Here is a 25,771-nt window from a genome sequence, read left to right as displayed (position 1 = left end):
GAGATGAGGCAACATGCAAAACGGAAATAAAACTACTATGATAGTAGTTTTATTTCCGTTTTGCATGTTGCCTCATCTCTAGCACTGCAAGTTACAACTTTCAATTCATAATAAAATGTCATCTTAACACTCAAATAATTCAGTGCCATTAGTTCCAGTACCAGACATGAGGTTTATTTATCTAATGTCACACATAATTTAACTATTCACAAAAAATACCGTAGTTTTGAGACGTAATCGAACGCAGTGTGTACTTCTCTACTCTTTTCTGTTTATTCCATCTCTTGTACAACACATTGTGTTAACAGAATATTAACCAGACTTATTTTCACTCAATTTGTATCACTTTCCTCAAAGTTAATTTTAGTTTATATTTACGTGACAAAAACATTTCCCAATTAATGCAAAAAATTCAGTGAAGAAGTTCGATTATTACACAAGCTAAGCAACATACAATCAACCAAAGAAGTACATTCCCCCGTTATTTAAAACTACTCTTACCAGTTGCAGCGTTCTTATTGGGAGAGAATGAAATATATGTAATTTCTTCATCCACAAACTTTAAAGCAGCATACAATCAACCAAAGAAGTACATTCCCCCGTTATTTAAAATTTCTCTTACCAGTTGCAGCGTTCTTATTGGGGGAGCACGAAATATATGTAATTTCTTCATCCACAATCGTCCTTTTAATCGTGTTTGTGATAAGATAGTTCTATCTGTAAATCCTTATGATTACGACGGTATTCGTTACGAAATGTGTGATGCCAGTACTATACTTGTTTGAAGTACTTTTTTATGTCTGGAAAATACCTCAACTCATGATATAATGTATATGTGTATATATATATATATATATATATATATATATATATATATATATATATATATATATATATATATATATATATATATATGATGTAAGCGGAATAGGAAACACAGGAGTCTTAGTCTTGAGTTTATCATTACTATTAATAATTTTTATTCTTGGTTTTTAGTATTATCATTTTTATTTTTATTATTGTTTTTATTATTATTACTTTTATTTTATTGTTATTATTTCCTGTATTGCTACTATCACTTTTGTTATTATTGTTAATATTATTATTTAAATATTTATCTTCATCGTTATCATTACTATTGTTACATTTTCTATTAATAATTTCTTTGGTATTAGTGTTATCATATTTAATTGTAAAAATGTCTTCATTGTTACGTGAGCCACAATGTGATGTTCACATTCGCCACCAACTATGGTAACTCGGAGAGGTGGTGAGATCCACCCCATGTATATAATGCCCACAGCCCGTTTGTACACATATTCCTTTGAAAAAGCATACCTGCGAAACTAGTTTATAGGATTAAACTCAAGACTAAGACTCCTGTGTTTCCTATTCCGCTTACATCAACCTGTCAGAATGTCTCAATATATATATATATATATATATATATATATATATATATATACAGGTATAATATATATGTATTATATATATATGCATATATATATATAATATATATATATATATATGTGTGTGTGTGTGTGTGCGTGTGTGTGTGTGTGTGTGTGTGTGTGTGCTAATAACGTGTGTTCACTTATGCAAAGTAGACCACTTGGAAAAAGAAACTAACGAAGCAGAGCGCTTTCGTATATTACATCTTCAGTGGAAAAAAGTACTTTTTGCACTGAAGATGTAATATACAAAGGCGCTCTGCTTTGTTAGTTTTTTTTTATTCCAAGTGCCCTACATTGCATATATATATATATATTTATATATATACGTATATATACATATATATATATATATATGTATATATATACATATATACGCGTATATATATATATATATATATATACATGCATACACACACACACACACACACACACACACACACACACACACACACACACACACACACTTTCGTCGAATGGACGGCGAGAATTGGTGTACCGAAGAAAAAGGAAAATCTATGTGGATCTCAACGTCCAGGAAGTGCCTTATTGTATTTATAGGGAAGGGGAGTGCTCGTGGAGTAGTGGGGGAGTGATAGGGAAGGAGAAGGGAAGGGATTATTGAGGGAAATGGAGGGAAATGAGGAAGAGAGGGACATGGTCCAGGAGGCCAGGCGTCTTGTAAACAAGAGGCGGACCGACAATAATGATTTTGGTGACGACGGGATCAACAAAAATGTAAAGATTAGAAGTATAGATAAAAGCAGCACAGTGGAAGGTGATGATAGTAGTTTCCAAGGATTTAAAGAGGGTGGGGGGGATACCAACCTCCCCTGATTGGCAAGACTAGAGGAGAAACTTGATAAGATGACCGAACATTGGGAAAACAGGTTCGGTAACGTAGCCAAAATTGCACAAAGAGTTGAAAAATTGGAAGAACTAGAGAAAGCGAAAAAAAATAAACTAATGAAATAGAAGAATTAAAAAGACAGTTAAAAGAAGTAAAAGAGGAGAATGAAGAATTAAAGAGGAATAATAAAGACAACAAAGAGGCCATAGCAAAAGAAGCACAGTGTTGGAAATAATCCAGGAAAACAGTAAAGTTGCATTTACTGATATAATTAAACAGCAAATGAAAGAACAAGCTGAAGACTCAGTTATCAAAGTGATGAAACAGAAGGAGAATATAGTAAGAGACTTAGCAGATAAAAAGAAATATATAATTATATGAGGAATGGAAGAGAAACATAACCTAGATAGAACTTCAAGAATCAATGAGGAAAAAAAAAAAAAAGTAAGCAGTTTACTAGAATTAGTTCAGAAAGATCAACCTGAAATCATGAAAAAATTGAAGAGATGTATAGACTCGGAAAGTATAGTACAGATAAGACCAGACCAATTAAGATTAAATTCAGGTCACAAACGACAGCAGAGAATATCTTAACAAAAACGGAAACTAGCAGCAAGTGAACAATATAAAAAGGTATGGATAAAAAGAGAAATGAATAAAGAGGAAAGAGAGGAGGAGAAAATGAAAAGACATGAAGCTAAGGAAAAAAACGAGATGAGAACAGAGTCAGAAAAAGAGAAGTTCTATTGGAGAGTAGTGAATATGAAAGTAAGGAAATACAACATACTATAGAAAAACAAAAGGGAAACAGAGAATACAATAGAAGTGGCAGAAAACTAAGAGTGTCCTACACAAATATAGATGGATTAATAACAGGATTGAATGAGCTGAATGATTATCTGAAGGAAAAAGAACCGGACATAATGGGAATTGTAGAAACGAAATTAAAAGGTCCACTACCACCCAACAGTATAGGACATGATGCATATAATTATTGGATTAGAAACAGAGAGACAAAGCAAGGGGGTGGATTTATGTTCCTGACTAAGAAGGATATAAACGTGAAGAGTGTCACATATGGAAAGAATACAGTAGAGATGATTATGATCGAAGTGGAAGACAGAGATAAGAAGAGCAGAAAGTTTGTGATAAATTATGTGCCTCCAAAAACAGCCTCGTGGGAAGAGAGTGAACATAAAAGTATGTTAGAGGACACAAGGATAACATTAAATAAGATAATGGAAGATGGAGGAAGAATAGTTATGATGGGCGACTTTAATTGCAAAGAAGTCTGCTGGGAAGAGATGACAGTAAAGGGTGGAGACGGCTCATGGGGAAATGTTCTACTCGAGATGATTATTGAACATACAATGACACAGTGGATACAGGAGAACACTAGGTATAGAAATGAGGAAGAACCATTGAGACTAGACTTAATAATCATATCTGAACCTAGAATAGTGGAAAAGATTGAATATAAAACACCAATAAGTAAAAGTGACCACATATTGATTGAACTGGAACTAAATGAGGAAAAATACATGAAAAGAAATGAACAATATAGAAGAGGAAGAATGATGTATGAAAAAACAAATTTTGATAAAATAAGAGAATTCTTTCAAAAAGAAAACTGGGAAAGAATATACAAAGAAGAAACAACAGTGGAAGAGAAATGGAATATTTTGACAAAAATGTATTAAAAAAAAAGTGGAAAAATATGTCCCAAGACAAAAACAAGAAAAAGAATATGTAAAGTGCTGGTACAACAAAAGTTGTAGAGTTAAAAGACAAAAGAGCTAAAAGCTTGGACCAAATAGAAGAAAAACAAAAGGCCTGAAAAATGGAAAATATATACTTGTTATAGAAATGAATATGTACAAGTGTGCAGAGAGGAAAAGAGAAAATATGAAAAAGATGTCATAGAAAAATATAAAGATCAACCAAAACTATTCTACAGATTTGTAAACAACAAACTGAAAAACAAACAAGATTTGCAGAAATTAAGACAAGGAGGAGTTGAATACACAGAGGAAATAGAAATGGCAGAAATTATGAACAAGCATTTTAAATCAGTGTTTACAAGGGAAAACATACAATCTGAAGAGATCGAATGGAAAGAGAAAGTCCCTACTATGAAAGAAATAGAAGTAACAAAGAATGAAATAATGAAACACTTGAGTAATCTTGATGTCAGAAAATCACATGGACCAGATGAAATAGCAAACTGGATTTGGAAAGAATGCAGGAATGAACTGGCAGACAAAATACATAGCATAATAAACAGTTCCTTGAAAGAAGGAAAAGTCCCAGAAGATTGGAAAAAAGCAAATATAGTACCTATATATAAAGGGGGAAATAAAGAAGACCCTACCAACTATAGACCAGTCTCTCTAACAAGTACAATGGCAAAAATTTGTGAAAGAATTGTCAAAAGTAGATGGGTAAAATATTTAGAAAAAAAAAAGTGCTAAATCCAAGGCAATTTGGATTCAGACAAGGACGATCATGCGTCACCAATTTAATATGTTTCTATTCAAGGCTAATAGATATAATACAAGAAAGAGATGGATGGGCTGATTGTGCATTTCTAGACCTAAAAAAAAGCCTTTGACAAAGTACCACATAAGAAGTTGCTTAAGAAATTAGAAACTGAAGGAGGAATACAGGGCAAACTGCTTAAATGGATGGAAGACTTTTTGCAAGGAAGAAAAATGAGAGTAGTGATAAGAGACAAACACTCAAAATTGGATGAAGTAATAAGCGGTGTTCCACAAGGAACAGTTCTGGCCCCAATAATGTTTGCTATATATATTAATGATATGGATGAAGAAATTGAAAGTTATGTGAGCTTCTTTGCAGATGATGCAAAACTATTAAAAAAAGTAAACACGGAAGAAGATTGTGAGTCACTACAGAGTGATCTCAATAAAGTATGGGAATGGAGTAGGAAGTGGGAGATGAAGTTCAACACTAAAAAGTGTAGTATAATGGAATTTGGAAAAAGCAAAAACAGAATAACAGCATCATATAAATTGGGAGAAGAAGGAATAAAAAAAAGTAGAAAATGAGAAGGACCTGGGAGTCATTGTTATGAATAATATGTCACCTGAGAAACATATAAATAAGATTTTTGGAGAAACTTATCATTTAATAAGAACAATCAAAGTTGCATTTACATACCTGGATGAAGAAATGGTGAAGAAAATTCTAATCACTCTGATAAGACCAAGATTGGAATATGCAGCAATGATGTGGTCACCATGTACAAAAAAAATGCATAAAAAAACTTGAAAGAATACAAAGAGTAATTACAAAATTGGCACCAACACTCTCAAAACTTTCATATGAAGAGAGACTAGTAAAACTTGAACTACAGACACTAGAGCAAAGAAGAGAGAGAGGAGATTTGATAGCTATTTACAGAAATTATTGATAGAGAGAATCTGATAAAATGGGATGATAGAAATACAAGAGGGCACGGAAAGAAAATCAAGAAAGACAGCTATAGAAGAGATCTGAAAAAGAACTTCTTTCCTCACAGAGTAATAGACAGTTGGAACAAGTTAGATGAGAAAGTGGTGTGTGCAAAAACAATACATGAATTTAAAAATAGTTTAGATAAAATGAGATATGAAGACGGGACCTCACGAGCATAGCTCCCCTTCCCGTAAAATAGAACTAGGTAAATACACACACACACACACACACACACACACACACACACACACACACACACACACACACACACACACACACACACACACACACACACTCTGAGCTCACTGCCGTAGGGTGGTGTCTGGCTGTCTCGACAGAGACTGCAGCAGATCCGAGGTGAACACACACACACACACACACACACACACGCGCGCGATCGGCAGAGAGACAGCGACGATTGGAACTCCGGAAAAAACAACAACTAAATTTTCATAGATTTCAACGATGAGGGAGTACCTGTGTTGTATTAATAGGGAAGGGGGAAAGCTCGTGGTGTAGTGGGCAGGTGAAGAAAAAATAGAAGGGGAGGGATTATTGAGGAAAATGGAAGAAAATGACAAAGGAGACGAACGGGCTCCCCCGGACGTCAGAAATGTAAACAAAAGGGCCGCAGACAACGCAGGTGAAGTCGAAAATATCAGTAAAGGCATTAGAATTAGAAATATAGATAAGAACAACACAATAGAAAGATGGAGATAATTCTTTCCATGGATTTAATGAGGGAGCGGATGACAACCTCCCCCGATTAGAAAGTCTAGAGGAAAAACTAGAGAATATTAACGAAGAGTGGGAGGCTAGGTTCATCCAACATACACGGATTACACAAAGAGTTGATAAATTGGAAGAAATAAAGAAAGAGAACCAAAACTTAAATAAAGAAACAGAAGAATTAAAAAGACAGTTAAAAAAGTAAAAGATGAGAATGAGGAATTAAAGAAGAATAAAGAGTCCACAGCAAAAGAGGTACAGGGTTGGTGAAAAGTCAAAGAGAACAACAAAATTGAATTTAGAGATATAGTGACACGGCAGATGAAAGAACAAACTAAAGACACATTTATTAAAGTGATGAGAGAGAAGGTGAAAATAGTAAGAGACTTAGCGGATAAAAAGAAATGTATAATTATATTAGGGATGGAAGAGAAACATAATCCAAATAAGACTACAAGAGTGAAAGAGGGGATGAAAAGATAAACAAGATATTAGAAGTAGTTCAAGAGGATGAACAAGAAACAGGGAAAGAAACTGAAGAAATATATAGGATAGGGTAATACAATACAGATAAGACCAGACCAATTTAGGTTAAATTCAGGTCACAAACGACAGCAGAGAATATCTTGGCAAAACAGGGAAACTAGCGAAAAGTTATCAGTGTAAACAGGTATAGATAAAAAGAGAAATGAATAAAGGGGAAAGAGAGGGTGAGAAAACAAGAAGACTAGAAGCCAAGAAAAAAAATGAGAAAAGAACAGAGTCAGAAAAAAAGAAAGTAGATTCTATTGGAGAGTAGTGGATATGAAAGTGAGGAAATGGTTCATAGCAGAGAAAAACGGAAAGGAAACAGAAAACAGGATGGAAGTAGCAGAAAATTAAAAGTGTCTTACACAAACATAGATGGCTTAATAACAGGCCTGGACGAACTGAATGATTACCTGAAGGAAAAAAGAACCTGACATAATGGAAATTGTAGAGACAAAATGAAAAAAGGTCCACTACCACCCAACAGTGTAGGACATGGTGCATATAATTATTGGATTAGAAACAGAGAGGTAAAACAAGGGGGTGGAGTTATGTTCCTGACTAAGAAGGATATAAATGTGAGGAATGTCACATATGGAAAGAATAGAGTAGAGATGATTATGATGGAATTGAAGGACAGGGATGGGAAGAGCAGGGAGTTTGTAGTAAATGATGTGCCTCCTAAAACGGCCTTATGGGAAGAGAGAGAACACAAAAATATGTTAGAAGACTCAAGGATAACACTAAATAAAATAATGGAGGATGGAAGAAGAGTAGTTATAATGGGTGACTTTAATTGTAAAGAATTTTTTTTTTTACTTGAAAAAGCTGTAATAAGCGAAACGTCGTACAAATAAAGGCTCCGTCCTCATATGGTGTTTAACTCGTCAATTGTAAAGAAATCTGCTGGGAAGAGATGACAGTGAAGGGTGGAGACGACCTATGGGGAAATGTACTACTTGATATGATTATAGAACATACGATGACGCAATGGGTACATGAGAATTCTAGGTATAGAAATGAGGAAGAACCATCGAGACTGGACCTAATAATCACACCAGAACCCGAAATAGTAGACAAGATTGAGTATAAGACGCCAATAAGTAAAAGTGACCACATATTGGTTGAACTGGAACTAAATGAGGAAAAATACATGGGGAAAAAATGAACAATATAGAAAGGGAAGATTGATGTATGGAAAAACAAATTTTGACAAAATAAGAGAATTCTTTCAAAAAGCAGACTGGGAAAGGATACACAAGGAGGAAACAACAGTAGAAGAGAAATGGAATATTTTGACAAAAATTGATAAAGAAGGAGTGGAAAAGTATATTCCAAGACAAAAACAAGAAAAAGGATATGTAAAGTGTTGGTACAACATAAGATGTAGGGAGTTAAAAGACAAAAAGGATAAAGCTTGGATAAAATGGAAAAAAGACAAAAGACCTGAAAAATGGAAAATATATACTAGTTATAGAAATGAATATGCACAAGTGTGCAGATCAGAAAAGAGAAAGTATGAAAAAGATGTCATTGAAAAATGTAAAGATCAACCAAATCTATTTTACAGATTTGTAAACAACAAACAAGAATTAGACAAACTACGACAAGGAGGAGTTGAATACACAGAGGAAATAGAAATGGTAGAAATTATGAACAAGCATTTTAAATCGGCGTTTACGAGGGAGAACATACAACCCAGAGATATCGAATGGGAGGAGAAAGTCCCCCCCCCTATGAAAGAGATAGAAGTAACAAGGAATGAAATAATGAATCACTTGAGTAATCTCGATGTCAGAAAATCGCATGGACCAGATGAAATGGCCAACTGGATTTTGAAAGAATGCAGGAATGAACTAACAGACAAAATACATAGTCAAATGAGCAGTTCCTTGAAAGAAGGAAAAGTTCTAGAAGATTGGAAAAGAGCAAATACAGTACCAATATATAAAGGGGGAAACAAGGAAGACCCTACTAACTATAGACCGGTCTCTCTTACAAGTACGATAGCTAAAATTTGTGAAAGAATAATCAAAACTAGATGGGTAAGGCATCTGGAAAAAACAACGAACTAAATCCAAGGTAATTTGGATTTAGACAAGGACGATCATGCGTCACAAACTTAATGTGTTTCTATTGAAAGCTAATAGATGTAATACAAGAAAGAGATGGATGGGCTGATTGTGCATTTCTAGACTTGAAAAAAGCTTTTGATAAGGTGCCACATAAAAAAAAATGGTAAAGAAATTAGAAACTGCAGGAGGAATACAGGGCAAATTGCTGAAGTGGATGGAAGACTTCTAGCATGAAAGAAAAATGAGAGTGGTGATAAGAGACAAACATTCTAATTGGGATGAAGTGATTAGTGGAGTTCCACAAGGAACAGTTCTGTCCCCAATAATGTTTGCTATATATATATATTAATGATATGGATGAAGGAATTGAAAGTTATATGAGCTTCTTTGCGGATGATACAAAATTGTTGAAAAAGTGAACACTGTAGAATATAATGAATCGCTACAGAGTACTTACATACATATACCAAGGCTTTTTCCCCCTTACAAGGGAGGTAGCCAAAAAGGAAAAGGCATAAAATCATTCCCACCCATTCCATCCCTGAATACACTTCACACCCCTCCACTCTCCCTCTCAACTTTGCACCTCCTGGATGACGGGTCATCCCTGCACCTTGTCCACTGCCCTGGGTCAGAAGCAGTGTCGCAGGACACAGCACATCCACAGCAGGGCCGCTTCATTAAATCGGCGACCCCCCCTCTCCGTCCCCCCATGCTGCGTCAAAATTTGGTCACACATACTACCTCACCCCCATCCCCCCACACATTCCACCTCATGCATCACAACATCATCCATATACAATCATTCTCCCTTCACCCCTGTCTTCTGTCCTCTCCCGTCCTTCCTCAACAGACATTCCCCTCTTCCCCAAAGCCCCCTTCACCCCATCCATCCACCTCATCCTAGGACGTCCCTTCATGTTCACTCCCTCCACATTTGCCTTCCATACCTCTTTAACTAGTCTTTCTTCACTCATTCTTTCCATGTGTCCAAACCATCCTAATATTCTTTCATCAACCCTATCTCCCAGCTCCACCCCTGTTCTCCTCCTCACCTCCTCATTTTTCACTCTATCCAGCCTAGTAACCCATATCATACTTCTCAGACACCTCATCTCAAACACATTCAAACACCTTCTCTCTTCCTCTCTTATGTTCCATGTTCCTGCCCCATACAGTCTCCTCTTAGCATCCATTCCCAAATTTCTATTTCTCATTACACTCTTTAATCCACCAAGTCATTTACTCGCTTCTCTCAATCTACATTCTACCTCCACCTTTTCCTGCCACATTTGCACCCAAGTATCTAAAACTATCCACTTCCTCCAGTCGCTCTCCCTTAATGCTCACTTCCAGTCTACTGCCACTTTCACCCCTTGTACATCTCATCACCTTACTTTTACCCATATTTATCTTTAGCTTTCTTCTATCACACACTCTCCCAAACTCTGTCACCAACTTCCTCAATCACTCCTCCGATCCTGCCACTGGCGCAGTGTCGTCCACAAACAACAGCTGGCTCACCTGCCACTTTTCTCCATTTTCTTTAACCATCTCCAATCCCTGACCCACTACCCTTGCATTTACCTCTCGCACTACCCCATCCATGTATAAGTTGAACAGCCAGGGCGACATAACGCATCCTTGACGAAGTCCCATCTTTACCTTGAACCACTCACTCTCTCCATTTCTAATCGTGACACAAGCTCTACTGCTCTCATAAAAACTCTTGACAGCTCCTAGAAGCTTTCCTCCTATCCCGTATATCCTCAAAACCTCCCACAGTGCCTTTCTGTCTACCCTATCGTAAGCCTTTTCCAGATCCATAAAGGCCCAAAAAACATCCTTCCCCTTTCCTACAGCTTTCTCACATATCTGTCTTACCACAAAAATCTGATCTACACAACCTCTACCCATCCTAAATCCACACTGTTCCTCACCAATTACGCCCTCTGTTCCTCTCCTAATCCTCTCAATCAAGATCCTCCCATAAGCCTTCCCAACTACACTTAACAAGCTAATCCCTCTGAAACTACTACATTTACACTTGTCCCCTTTTCCCTTGTAAAGTGGAACTATACAGGCACTCCTCCAGTCCTCCGGCATTTTACCCTCTCTCCAGCAAACATTAAATAACCTCACCAGCCAGTCCACCATCACTGTACCTCCTATAGAGAGATCTCAATAAAGTATGGGAAGGGAGTAGGAAGTGGGAGATGGAATTCAATATTAAGAAGTATAGTAGGAATTTGGAAAAAACAAAAGCAAAAAAAGAATAGTGAGACCATATAAATTGGGAGAAGAAGAAATTAAAAATGTAGACAATGAGAAGGACGTGGGAGTCATTATTATGAATAATATGTCCCCTGAGAAATATCTAAACAAGATTTTTGGAGAAACTTATAATTTAATAAGAACAATCAAAGTGGCATTTACCTGGACAAAGAAATGGTGAAGAAAATACTGGTCACTTTGATAAGACCAAGATTGGAGTATGCAGCGACGACGTGGTCACCAAGTACAAAAAGATGTATAACAAAACTTGAAAGAATACAAAGAGCAATTACGAAATTGGCACCAACACTCTCAGAACTATCATATGAAGAGGGACTAACAAAACTTGAGCTACAGACATTAGAGCAAAGAAGAGAGAGATGAGACTTGACAACTATTTATAGAATCATGAAAGGCATAGAAACTATTGATAGGATCTAATAAAATGGGATAGTAGAGATACAAGAGGACATGGAAAGAAAATCAAGAAAGTCAGTTATAGAAGAAACCTAAAAAATAACAGCTTTCCCCACCAGGTAATAGATGTTTGGAACAAGTTAGATGAGAAAGTGGTGTGTGCAAAAACAATACGCGAATTTAAAAACAGCCTAGATAAAACGAGATATGAAGACGGGATACCACAAGCATAGCCCCCCTTCCCGTAGAATACAACTAGATAAATACATACATATATATATATATATATATATATATTTATATATATATATATATATATATATATATATATATATATATATATATATATTTTGCCTTGTCTCGAGAGACGGTAGTTTGAATCTTTGAAGTTATTCCGTCCATCATTGACGCAGCTGAGATACCACCCCCTGAGGGATTAGTAGATCTGGAAGAGGGCCACGCCTGATGGTCGTGTTTAAAGTTGGAAAGGAAGGACAGTGTGTAATTGAAAGACGGGGACGTCACCCCATGGGTATTCATTAGGAATAGCTAAGCAAGCTGGCCTATTTTCTATTCCTTTTTTCTTGTTTAGTTCCAATGTGGTTTACTTAGCTACTCGGTTGGTCTGATGCAATGTATACTGGTTGTGGTAATATTGTCTGGGTTCTTGGTAGACTCTTTGGCCACCATGCATCGAGCTGGGTTCTTATTGTTAATTTCCTTTCATATGCTCTGGGCTAGTGGGGTCATCAAGTAATTAGTCCCAAATTCGATTCGCCATACGTTGGAGTCTGATGTTGAGAGGTTCTGTGTTGGTTCTTTTGTGGGTTTCTTCGATTGTTTCATAAAATGGCTGGGTTTGACCACTAGCAAACCTGAGTAAGTTTTGAAAGCTTCGTAGTTTCTGTAGTTGGTTTCTCGACAAAGTATTGAGAGGGACGTATGGGTGGCATGCCGAAACTAGTTACACTGCCACTTTCCTCAAAATAACAGACAAAGTCTCAAGAAATTTTACAGCTTTTTCAAAGAACATGGACAAGACTCCACCGGTATTACAACACTACCACACAACGGCTCCTTGGTTCATATTCACACGAAAAGCGTATGCACTAAAAACGCAATTTCAATCCGTCTTTACACAAGAACATGCAGACCTTTCAGACATACCACCGTCACCACACCCAACAATTCCTCCCCTATTTATAAACGCCCAAGGAATCGAAAAACTACTATCTGAAGCAGATGCGACTAAAGCGACTGAAATTCACAATATACTGTGCAGGATATTTAAGGCTAATGCTGGTGTGTTGGCTCCTGTCCTGCACGTTATATTTTCACTGCCAATTTAAACAGGATCTCTTCCCCGTGACTGGTTTTTGGCAAACGTGACACCAATTTTCAAAACCGGTGACAGAACCCTCTCATCCAATTATAGGCCTGTCTCGATTATCACAGTCCCCTGCAATGTTTTAGAACATACTATACTGGCATATAATGGACTACTTCAATAGGCAAAAAGTACTGATTGAAAATCAGCACGGCTTTCGGCCTAAACGCTCGTGCGAGACGCAATTACTAGAAACAACACATGACATGTCCCAGCTACTTAACAACCCCAAAATTAGACAAGTACTGTAGACATCATATTTTTAGACTTTGCCAAAGCCTTCGACAAAGTCCCTCACAAACGACTGTAAGCAAAACATATTATTATGACATACGAGGGCCACTTCATTACTAAACGTTCTTGACTTCTCGATCTCGAGGTCAGTCAGTCCTTAATTGTTCCTATAAATTATGGGGTTCCGCAGGACACTGTCTCGGGACATCTTTTCTTCCTTACATAAATGATCTCCCAATATCACTTTCCTCTACTACTAGACTCTTTGCGGACAATAGTTTTGTATATAGACAGACAGGTAACATAAACGATTGTCTTCAACAACAAAATGATCTACGTGCCCTTGAAGACTGGGAAGCCAAGTGGCATATGACATTTAGACCTGGCAAATGTCACTACATCAGATTCACCCTATTCAATTTACCTGTACACTACAGAACATAAACCTAGACAGTTTCCCACCACAAATAACTGGGGGTCCACATTTCAGCAGGCATTATGTGGGCCACACATGTGAGCAGCGTCAGGGCTACGACCAATAGAGCCCTGAGATTCCTGCACAGGAACCTCAGGAGACATCAAAATTCTTGCTTATAAGACGTTCGTTCGGCCACACCTAGAGTATTGCGACACCGTCTGGGATCCACACACTAACAATGACATTTACAAATTAGAGTCCACACAAAATAAGGCAGCAAGGTGGATCAGACGCGATTACAGACACACTACATCAGTCACTGGGTTAAAACAAGACATTAAACTTGAACCACTTAAAACAAGAATACACAGACAAATGATGTACAAAATCACAAACAATTTAGCTGACATAAACAAAGAAATTTACTTACACCCAACAAATACACGAATAACTAGAGGCAGTCACAACCTAAAATACCACACATACCAAACAAGGACCAACATATTCAAGTACTCATTTCCCCCCGCAGCATCCAAGAGTGAAACCATCTTTCATTCCACGTAGTTAATAGTTCCACTCTCGATACTTTTAGAAAGAGACTCACCCATCAATCCAAAATCCCTGTCCTGACACTAATTCTGATCCCACCCTTAACCCTTATCTTAACTCCAATCCCAGTCCAAATCTTGTCCCCAACCCTAAATAACCCCGGCTCAGCGCCCTCAAATCATGCCGCCCATGTGCGGCCTTCTGTGGGTTCTCGCAAAGAGAGATCATATTGATTAGGTGTTAGCATATATATACTACACAGATCTATCGCACCTCTGACGGCCGCCATTGTGGAGAGGGGTTGGAAAGCTATGAAAGTACTTTTCGGAAGATGTACATGCTACGAGCTCATACATCGCCCGACCTATGGATAATTTTGTACTCTTGCAAACGCGTACGCAAGCGCAATTCCCTTGCTAAATGGGGTAGTAATGGTCTGTAGTATAAGTGAAAGCTTTTCGAGCTTGGAACGCAGTCAGTTTTGTTGTTGTCTGGCCAGTGTATGTGTAAGGTAACGATGTGGGCAGGGTGAGATCAGAGGAACTTGTTCGGAATTACAAGGTCCCTCTTCAGGAGATGAAGGAACGTGGGAGCCGTCACGTAGTCTGTGGGATCCTCCCGAGGATCTACGCAGGCTCGTGTTGGAATAGTAGAGCCATAGGGATCAATGAGAGGATATCACGATTGTGCACGCAACTGGGATACCACTTTCTTGACCCTTGGCATCTCTTTTCCATGCGTCATGACCTTTACGCTTCTGATGGGATCCACCTGACCCACAGAGGCAAAAATGTTTGTAATGAACTAGTTCCTTTTTTGGGGGGTAGAAGTTCAAAGGGAAGGGAACATAGAGTGTACTGGGGAAAACAGAGTAAGTGTATAGCAATAATGTAGAACAAAATGCCAGTGTAGGACAAAATACAATTTTAGGATATAATGTCGGTATTACATTAGGATGTGATGTCAAAGGACAAAATATCACGATGGGATGTAATGACAGTGGAGGACAAAATATCACGATGGGATGTAATGATAGTGGAGGACAAAATATCACGATGAGATGTAATGACAGTGGAGGACAAAAGATCACGATGGGATGCAATTATAGTGGAGGACAAAATATCACGATGGGATGTAATGATAGCGGAGGACAAAATATCACGGGAGGATATAATGTCAGTGGAGGACAAGATATAAAGGGATGCCAGTGTGGAACGCGGTGAAGTAGGGGGGCAAAGTGTACATAAGAGATCGGATGACCGTGAGCGACCAGATGTCCGTGATGGGGGAAATGTTAATGAGGCATTGAATGTCAATGAAGGACCAAATATCAATATAGAGCAAGGTGTCAATAAAGAACAAAATTATAATGTAAGGCATGATATTGAAACTCAAAACGAACGTCCCAAAAAGAAATAATCAAGAGCTTCTTAAAAATATGTACTTTAATGTTCGTAGTATTAGGAAGAAATTCCAAGAAACAGACGAATGTCAAAAGCAAAAATCTCGATATGAGAGAATAACCGAGACATGGTTAAATGGTGGAGAGTTTGAAGCTGAATTTGATATTGCTTGTGTTTTAGAGATTTTTACACATTATCATTAGCAGACAACAAACTATTGTTTCAAGAACTGTCTAGTTTCTGCAACCGGGACTTATTGATAATGGGTGATTTCAATTTTACTGACATTGATTGAATGACCCTACAACATGGCATATAGGTAGTCGCTTGATAGATTTTCTCGGTGACAATTACTTAGTTCAGCATGTAAAAGAGCCCACAAGACATGGAGACTTACTCGATATGTTGATCACTAGCCGCGAAAGCATGATAACCGATGTAGAAGTAGGTGAAACTATTGCAAATAGTGATCACAACTTAGATTCAAACTACTGAAATTTTTAAGAATAGATACTTGTGTTTCTAAAATACCCAATTTCAGTAAAGCTCATTTCATAGGACTACAGCTTACAGATTGGACTACAGCTTACAGATTGGGAGGCAAAATTAAGCGAAAGACCTGTAGATCAGATGTGGGAAATATTTCAAATTACACTTACTAAGATGATTCATACTTACATACCATTTAAGGACAGACGTCCCCCAAATCAAGCTCGCCCGAAATGGCTTGACAAAGAAACTGAAAAAAGTATGCTAAAAAGAGACAGGCTTATAAGAAATATAAGAGCTCGGGTGCATCTAATGATTATCAAAGCTATGTATTAATACAGAGATTTAAAAAATATATATAGAAAAAACGAAAACGACAATATGAAATGAATATCGCTGATAAATCCAAAGAGAACCCGAAAGAATTCTATAGTTACATTAGAGATAAAAAGGCTATTAGGAATCACATTGGTCCACTATTATCTGCTGACGGTCAACTTGAATATTCAAATGGAGGAATGTGTGATATTTTAAACAAATATTTTAGCTCAATATTCGTAAGCAGATCACCTCCAAACTGAAAGCTGTGAAAAGTAGAGTGAACTTACTACGGTAAATATAACAAAAGAAAAAATTAATTGGTGTATAGAGAAACTCAAAGTTAATATAACACCAGGGCCTGACGGTTGGCATCCAAGAACCTTAAAGGAAATGAAAATTGAGATTGTTGTTCCATTAGAAATTATTTTCAAGAAATCCATCATATCCGGAGATGTCCCAAGAGAATGGAAGCTAGCTAACGTTACTCCCATATTAAAAAAGGCGACAAAAAGAATCTAAATGACTACAGGCATATAAGTTTGAATTCAGTCATAGGAAAAATGATGGAAACTATCATCAGAGATGCTATCGAACATTATTTAGTAAGTAACTGTTTGATAAATGATAGCCAGCATGGTTTCAGACGGAAACATTCTTGCGTGACTTACTCGAATTCTACAACAGTCATCTCGAATTATGACAAAAGAAACAAAATACATTTAATATATCTAGACTACTTACTAAATTAGCTTCACACGGAATAAGTGGTAGCCTATTAAGTTGGACTAGTAATTTGTTGAATGATCGAAAACAAAGAGTTGTTTTAAATGGAAAAACTTCTAGATGGAAAAATTTTACAAGTGGAGTTCCTCAGGGTTCCGTTCTTGGGACACTTCTATTTGTAGTATATACAGATGATATAGAACATGGACTAAAATCTATTGTTTCCAAATTTGCTGATGATACAAAACTGTGCGGAATGGCAAATGATCACTTAAATAAATTAGATATTCAAGAAGATTTAGATCAATTACAGCAATGGTCTGAAAAATGGCTAATGAAATTTAACACAAGTAAATGCAAGGTAATACACATAGGTAGAAATAACAGTAAGTACAATTATAAGTTATTTGGAAATTCGTTAGCAAAAAGTTGATAGTGAAAAGGATTTTGGGGTAATTATCAGTAACGCTCTCAAATCATCTAAGCAGGCTGAATAGCCTCTGAGAAAGCAAATAAGATTCTAGGACTGATCGCGCGATCTTTTTACTTCAAAAGTCCATCACTCATTAACCCCTTCCATACGGTGCCGCACACGTAGGCGTCATGAGGAGCAAGTGGATTCGCGACGCTGCCATATCGGCGTCTTGATTATATTTATTGTAGTCGCCCCTGTGTTTTTTACATTCTCCCAAATTCGCCCTGAATCCCATTCTCTGTGGTTTTCAAAATTCGCGGGTGAAAGAGAGAACGATCGATATAAGCGGTGACTATATTTTATGATGTGAGTATTATTACGACACGTCGTACGGCTGGCATTGGCTGCTGCCCGCGAGATTTAAGTCCCGTACTGAAGTGGACAAGTTAGTTCGTCCATATTTGGAATAAGCTGTTTCCGTATGGTCACCGAAACTCATTAAAGACATTGACAGATTGGAAAAAGTACAACGGCGAGCCACAAAACTGATTCCATATATAAAAAAATAAATCATACGAAAATCGACTAAAACATATGAATCTATTTTTCCTAAACAAAGCGTAGACTCAGAGGTGTTTAAGATTCTAGGGAATTGACAACATCAAAAGTGAAAAAAAAAATCACACTGATTGAGAATCCGATAAGAAACAATGGTCTCAAACAGTCAGGAAATAGATTTAATTTGGAAGTGGGTAGAAACAACTTTGCCAACCGTGTAGTTAATGAATCATTTAAATAAGCACCTAAGCAAGATGCTGTAATGACTGTCATTTATTTTATATTATTTGTTTTGTTATCATTTGTCTGTTTATCATTATTTGCTTGATTCTCATTTATTATTAGTTGTATGTCAGTTTATTATTTACTATTTTCCTTTATGTATTTTATCTATTATTATTTACAATATTATATTTTTATTTGTTCGTTTATTTGTTTATTTATTCATTTATCATTATTATATTTTTTCGCATCCGACCTAGATATGGACCAAAAGGTCTCCTGTCGGCATGTTCCACCTTTGTAATCCTTTGAGGTCCACGCTTCCCACTTGCCATCACAAGATAGATTACTGACACGGCGCTTACCTTGTCACACAACGGATCCATTAAGTCACATTTCACCACCTCATACCATAAACCATTAACAAAAAGATATATAGACCGAATAGACCCATAGTAGAGAGAGAAAAAAGTTTTCCATGAATATCCAAGTTGATGATCTTCAAACTTAAAGCGACTGGGAAACAGAAGGCCGGCTAGCCCCACCGGGATAGGTCCAGAGTTAACCTCGCCCCACGCTCTCCCATTGGTCCGTGGGAGCCAATCAGCGATGACATTGTTGTGGGTTTAGTTCGGTATGGACAAGCCAGGGAAAATGAGACTCACAATAACACTAAAACTAAGGTTTAATGGTTAATATGCTCGGAGGGAACGGACGTAGTCTCGTTGGGAGAAGGTCCGGAGTGAAGGCCTCATCAAGCGTCGTGGCTGTGGGCGAAGAGCAACAGGAGGGAATGAGGCGACTTGCTGGCGGCTTGCTGGAGCGAACTGGTCCCGAGGCAGCTTGCTGGAGAGGACTGGTCCCGAGGCGGCTTGCTGGAGAGAACTGCTGCTTGGAGTTGAGCCCGGGAGAGAAGTCGGTAGAGAACTCGGTAGAGAAGTCAGGAGAGATCTGGAATTCTGGAATTCAAGAAAAGACCACCTCGCTTGCGCGGGATCGGGTTTTGTGGGAGGGGAAGAACGTCTGTTAGAAAATGAAAAGATAGTAGTGTATAAAAGAGGGCTATTGCCACCGGGCGAATCGCGAGCAATTAGGGGCTAGATTGTTGTCATGGCATAGGAGGACTTGACCAGGAGCTTGGAGGGAAGCGCCTGACGCCGGAGGTTAGGAGGTTGGGATTACCAACGGGGTTACCAGCGGGGTTAGGATCACCAACGAAAGTTTAGAAAATGGTAGGAGGCGTAGAGAAAGGGGGAAAAACGGAAAAATCTTTAGTGGGAGGTAAACTGAAATGAGAAGATGTAGTATAAGAGAAAGTGAGAAAGGAAGCGAATTTTAGTCGAAGAAAAAGGAAGTGTATATGTTTGTGCGTGGGATGCGGCTATGTTCGTGAGAGGTGTATGTGTGTAATTTACGGTTAGTGAGTAGATTTCACTTCCCGCGTGTAGAGGGCGTTCCTGATTAGCCCCAGGTAAGGCATGAGGATTCCTGTTTTACCCCAGGTCGGGTTTGAGTAACGATATTATTATTATTATTATTATCATTATTATTACCATTACTATTATTATTATTACATTATTGCGGTTATCACCAGTCAAGCTGGTGAAGGGGTGTGTTACTTGTTGGTGCGGTTATACACGTTTTATCGTGTACACCGCACGTGGGACGGGCGCAGCTGACAGATAGTCTGTACGGTGTGGTCTAGGTGTAATATGTTGTATCAGATGTTTGTGTTTGGCGTGCAGTTTTTCTAGGTGTCTTGAGTGAAGTTTGTGTTTGTGTTGGTTGAGTGGACGGATGTTGGAAATTTGGTGTAGAGACTCAGTGGTTCTGAAGTCGCTCCATCGCGAGCCCGTGATGAACTGGACAGCGGCATTCTGAACCTTCTGATGCTCGTAGTTATTGGTGGCACATGTCAGCTGGCTTAGTCCCGGGGACTGGCACAGAATCGGTCTGACGAGGGCTAGGTACAATCGACGTTTGGTTCTCAGTGTTGCAGTTTTGAAGCGTCTGAGCTTACCCAGCACAGCCCTAGCCTTCGCTCCCTGCTTGCGGAAGTGTGGGGTCCAGGTAAGGCCATTATCAAGTGTGCTACCCAGCACACGGGTATGGTCCTTCGCTGGGATGTTTGTGTTGTTTATTTTAAGAGGAGTGTTTGTGATTGTTCTGTTGGTTCGTTTGCAGCGGAAGTGTACAGCATTGCATTTCGACGCGTTGGTCTTAATGCGCCACTGTTGCTCCCACGCGTGTGCCCCGTCTAGGATGTTTTGCATTACGTGTAACGCTCCCTGCAGCGTTTTGTGTCTGCTTATGTGGTTAGTGTCGTCCGCATACGAAAGAGTTAGAGCCTGGTTGCGAGGATAAGCCGGCTCTGGCAGGTCATTCGTATATAGATTGTACAGAGTGGAGGCAAGGACTGACCCTTGCGGCACTCCAGCCTTCGGCACAAAAGGTTGGGACAGACAGCCCCGCCACTTTATTCTAATTGACCTGTCGTCCAGGTAGTTGCAGAGCAACCTTGTGAACGGCAGGGCAAAGTCGAAGTTGTGGTACAATTTGTACTTAAGGCCCTCGTGCCAGACAGCATCGAATGCCTTCTCCACATCCTTACAAACCAAAATGGCCTTACCAGGGCGACCGTCTGGCGGTCTTTGAACCCATTGAGTGATTATGGATATTACGTCTTCTGCACCGCGCCCCGGCCGAAAACCAAACTGGCAGTCCCTCAGCACATTCTCCGTCTCTAGGTACACGGTCAGGCGGCGGCTTAAGACGTGCTCGAACACCTTTCCAAAGTACTCCAGAAGGGAGATGGGCCGATATGAAAGGGGGGCGGAGGCGGGTTTCTGGGGTTTAGGAATGAGGATGGTATGGGAGGCCTTGAATAGTTGTGGGAAGTACCCAGAGGCTAGTGAGCTGTTATATAGTGTCGTCATGTGTGAGATTATGTTGTCTGGCATACGTTTGAGTATGTGTGCATCGATGCCTGAAGGGCCAGGGGATTTTAGTTTTAGTGCCGAGATAACCCCCTTTACCTCCTCCAAAACGATGGGGCAGATAAGGGGATCATCTTCATCTAACTTGGAGAGATAACAGTCTCATCGGGAATGAGGTCACTACAGCTGTTCATGAATGAGTTAACACTGTGCAAGGTGCTAAAGCAATGTGGTCCTTGCACAGGATGGGGCTTAAAGACCTCACTCCATGCTGACGCCAGAAGGTCAGCTTGGTGTTGGGGGGAGTGTGCAGAGTGGTTAAGATGGTTGATGACCTTGGGTGGTGGCACAGAGCACTCCTCCAGCTCACGTTTGAGGGTCCTCCAGAACTTGGAAGGGTCCTTCTCACAGGCGCCGGAGAGCGAGGCCATCAGTTGCTCCTCTTCTCGATGTGAATCGATGTAGAGGGACTTCCTCAGGCTACTCTGTAGCCAGTGCATGTCTCTTAGGATGGCTACACGGGCCTCTAGGGGTGCTTGTAATAGATCTGTAGATCTGTTTTGTAGTGCAATGCGTAGTCTGTTAGTGCGCATAGAAGCGGTGAACGTGGCAATCTTTCGGTGCTTTGTTCTAGGAATGTGCTTTTTTACAGCGTTTTTGACAAACTTTGTAAGTGAGCGCCATTCCTGCTCTATCGCCGCTTGTGGAGTGTTGTCCATGTTTGTGTTGGTGTATGTCGTGAGAGTGTTTTTGAAGCCTTCCCAGTCGGCCTGACTGTAACGTAACCGAGGCTCACTGGGGATAAGGATGGGTGAGGTGGAGATGCGAAGGATTAAGGGTATGTGGTCTGAGAGGGTGGGGGCACCGGGTGAGATAGTGGAGTTGAGGAAGAAAGCTCGGCTGTTGGAGAACACCAGGTCGGGCTTACCCTGCAATCCTAGGTGGTGAAGTATAGTAAGAGAGTGTAGTTGCCGACTCACTGAGCTGCTGTTGTGCGTTCCAGGGCTCCAAGCAGCATGACTGCAGTTGAAATCGCCAATGAAGAAGGTTGGGATTTTGTATGACATCACCTTGGCAATGTCAACAAAGGGGAGGAAGGGGATACGGGGAGGGCGGTAGAGGGTACAGAGGAGGATGGGACCGCGAGTGGTGCTTAACTTGATCGCGAGCATCTGCTCATAATGAAATTGATCAAGTATAGTTGCCTGGAGGGACTTCCTGGCCAAAATACAGACGCCCGAGTGCAAAGCAAGACCCCGACTCCAAGTGTTGAAGCCTTGAATCTTGGGAAGAGAGTCGGGGGCTGGATCACCCATCGAAGTCAAACAAATGACATCAGGACCGTGTCTGGCAATCTCTAACAAGGTGCTGGTCCTTTGTGGGGCCCAGTGACGGACGTTCTGGTAGAGCACACGTAAATCCAATCTATCCATAGGAATAGTTGTCTTTAGTGAGTCCTACTAGTTGGGAGTTTTAAGAGGAAGCTTAGTTAGCCTTAGGGGCTTGGAGGGTAAGCACTTCGCTGTCGAAGGAGGAGGAGGATGCACTACCACTAGACTGGACAGTGTCTGGAATAGTGCTGGTGAAGGGGATTATGTCCCGCAGCGTCTCCTTTGTGAGTTTCGTCAGGTTCAACTTAGGCCTCCCAGTCGAGCTGGCTCGTGGTATGGCCACACGGCGCGGGAGCTCGGAGGAGGATTTGTTTGCCCCTGACGAGGAGGAGCGGGGGCTTAGGATCGGGGAGCGTGAACGGTTGCTACGTTGGTAGGATTCATGTCTGTATGCCCTGGACTTGGGGCGTGATTGCCTGGGGTTAGGTTTAGGTTCTTGCGCAGCCTTCTTGGGGCAGGTGGAGGAGGAGGAGGAGGAGGTGGAAGAGGAGGAGGTGGAAGAGGAGGAGGTGGGGGAGGAGGAGGAGGAGGAGGAGGAGGAGGAGGAGGAGGAGGAGGAGGGAGGGGGTGTGGAAACAGAGGGAGCGGTGGTGGGAGGGGTAGGGGCTGGGTGAGGATAGGATGGGTTGTTGGGACCAAAGGGAATAGCCTCTAGGACGTGAGGTGGAATGGGGAAGGCAGGTAAGCCCAGGTGAGTGAGTGCTGTGGACAGCACTTCCTGCACCTGCTCCTTGCTCTTGGACATGAGCATTGCCGAATAGACAATACTCAGAGCAAGTACTTGAGCGTCCCTCGCCTGGTTGCACCTTTCGTCTCCAGAAGGACACTGGAGATTACCAGCTGCCTCCCTTTCCAGGGTGCTGCCGATAATTGATGCAACCATGCTAGGGACTTCGGTACAGGTGGAGGGCCTGCTCGCATCCTGGCGAGAACGCTTGGACTTCGTCCTCTGCGTCCGCTGCTCCTTGGGGGCGCAAGAAGGCTCCTGGTCAGGGGCGGCAGCTGGGGAGCTAGCCCTCCTCTTTACACCTGGGTGGGTTCTGGGTTTGGGGGTGGGGGGTTGAGGGATTTTGCCTTGGGATGGGGAGGAGGGAGTGGGGGTGGAGGAGGAGGAGGAGGGGGGGGAGGAGGAGGAGGAGGAGGAGGAGGAGGTTTTGGTTTTAGGACGAGGATTAGAGGGTTGCGCAGGTTGGGGGCGGGTGTTGGGAGCTGACCTAGCCACCGGTTGAGCAGGCTGCGCTGTGTCAGCCGCCTTTCTCCTTTCCGGGCAGGAATTGGAGATGGCGCTGTGGGTTCCCCCACATAGGAGACACTTGAGTCTCGCTGCCTCGCATTCTCTATACCGATGTCCGTCGGTAGCACACTTGGAGCATCTAGTCAGATTGGGTTGAGGACAGGATCGGGATTCATGTTGCAGGGAGTAACATATCAGGCATTGCCTGACTTGTATGTTTTTGAATTCTCTAATAGAGGATGGGGGCAGATATAAGAAACTAATCTTGAGTCCTACCCTGAGAATCTTCTCAAGGTCGGACCTAGATTTAAGGGAAATCCTGACGAAATCAGTGCCCGGAGGCCGGAAGGCATCGACAAAGTCAACATCCGAGTTCCTCTCCCTTAGGTCACACAGAATGGCTTCCTTATCCCCGAGCTTGTCAAGGACCATCCTACCCACGTACATGGACGCTCTGACATGAGCGTAGGTGGGTGTGACCCTACGGGGAGAGAAACCCAGCTTCTCCAGCCTGATCACAGTCCTCTTATCGAAGCAGGCATCGAGACTATCCTGATCCATCAAGTGGAACAGGACATTTGCCCCTTCCGTCTGGGCAAAGCGCACAGGAGCACTGCCTATCACACCGCTTAATTGGTTGGCATCGTCCACAAGCGAGATGCCATCCGGGCGTGAGTTGCCTCTCACAAAAACCACTTGATAGTTGGTTCTCATGATGAGGGCGCTTGACGGTAAGTTCTACGAGAGTTAGACACGTCAGGGAAGGAGAGAAAGAGGAAGAGCAGAAGCACCTACGAAGAAGACGGTCAAGACACGAATTTCCTTAAGGCGCTAAAAGAGGATACAGAAGGCGGGCAATGTTGATGTGTACTGGTTATAACCAAGTCGAAGACTAAATGTGTAGTGTTATTTCTCTTTTCTCTTTTCTACGAAGGCAAGACTCTGAAAACAGAGAGCGATTACGTGACTTCGGAAGTGTTGTGTATGTAAAGTACTAAGTATCAATGGATATTAAGCACTTGTGTTAACTGTAATCTAGATGCAGGCACAGCTAAATGTGTAGTGTTCTTTCTCTTTTCTGCGAAGGCAAGACTCTGAAAACAGAGAACGATTACGTGACTTCGGAAGTGTTGTGTAAGTAAAGTACACCACTGAGTATCAATGGATATTAAGCACTTTTGTGTCTGTGTTTACCCTGAGATTTCTGTACTTACGGAGAGTAGGCGTTGCTGTTGAGTCAGTTGGCCGGTTAGACTCAAGGGGCGATGCTAGGGGCGATTAGCGAGTAGCTGGAGCTGGAGCGGAGACGTCCGAGTTCTGCGAGCGCTGAAACGCCGACCTTTTAAGGGGGGCTGGCGGGAACGTGAGGAGCTTTCCAAGTTCCTGATTGGCTGACCAGCGGCGCGTCACCACAATACTCCCCCCCTTCTTTGGGAGCGAGCGCCGCGGAGGTAGGGCGAGGCGCGAGTGATGTGGCAGAATCGGCTGCAATGGCGACAGCGGCGGTGGCTACGGCTGCAATGGCGACAGCGGAGGTGGCTGCGGCTGCAGTGGCGACAGCGGAGGTGGCTGCGGCTGCAATGGCGACAGCGGAGGTGGCTGCGGCTGCAGTGGCGACAGCGGAGGTGGCTGCGGCTGCAGTGGCGACAGCGGAGGTGGCTGCGGCTGCAGTGGCGACAGCGGAGGTGGC

The 25,771-nt window shown here is 41.0% G+C and overlaps 2 protein-coding genes across 6 annotated transcripts in view; one reads left to right on the top strand and one right to left on the bottom strand.

Moving 5' to 3' along the window:
• Positions 1–695, bottom strand: part of LOC143025491 (serine hydrolase-like protein) — a 100,416-nt gene extending 99,721 nt beyond the window's left edge. For 3 of the 4 annotated variants that reach the window (XR_012966395.1, XR_012966396.1, XM_076185230.1), the window contains exon 1: positions 502–639. The gene's annotated coding sequence lies outside the window, so the exon portion shown is untranslated. Of the gene's footprint in view, positions 1–501 lie in introns of all 4 variants that reach the window. The other variant, XM_076185231.1, reaches the window with a different exon arrangement.
• The window catches only part of LOC143025492 (putative methyltransferase DDB_G0268948), a 126,032-nt gene that overhangs the window by 2,083 nt on the left and 98,178 nt on the right, over positions 1–25,771 (top strand). The gene's annotated exons all lie outside the window — the stretch shown is intronic.

This window comes from Oratosquilla oratoria, chromosome 5, assembly GCF_046742065.1.
Source record: "Oratosquilla oratoria isolate Oo_2021 chromosome 5, ASM4674206v1, whole genome shotgun sequence".
In the NCBI taxonomy this organism is placed as follows: Eukaryota; Metazoa; Arthropoda; class Malacostraca; order Stomatopoda; family Squillidae; genus Oratosquilla; species Oratosquilla oratoria.
This window is presented reverse-complemented; position numbering and strand designations above follow the sequence as displayed.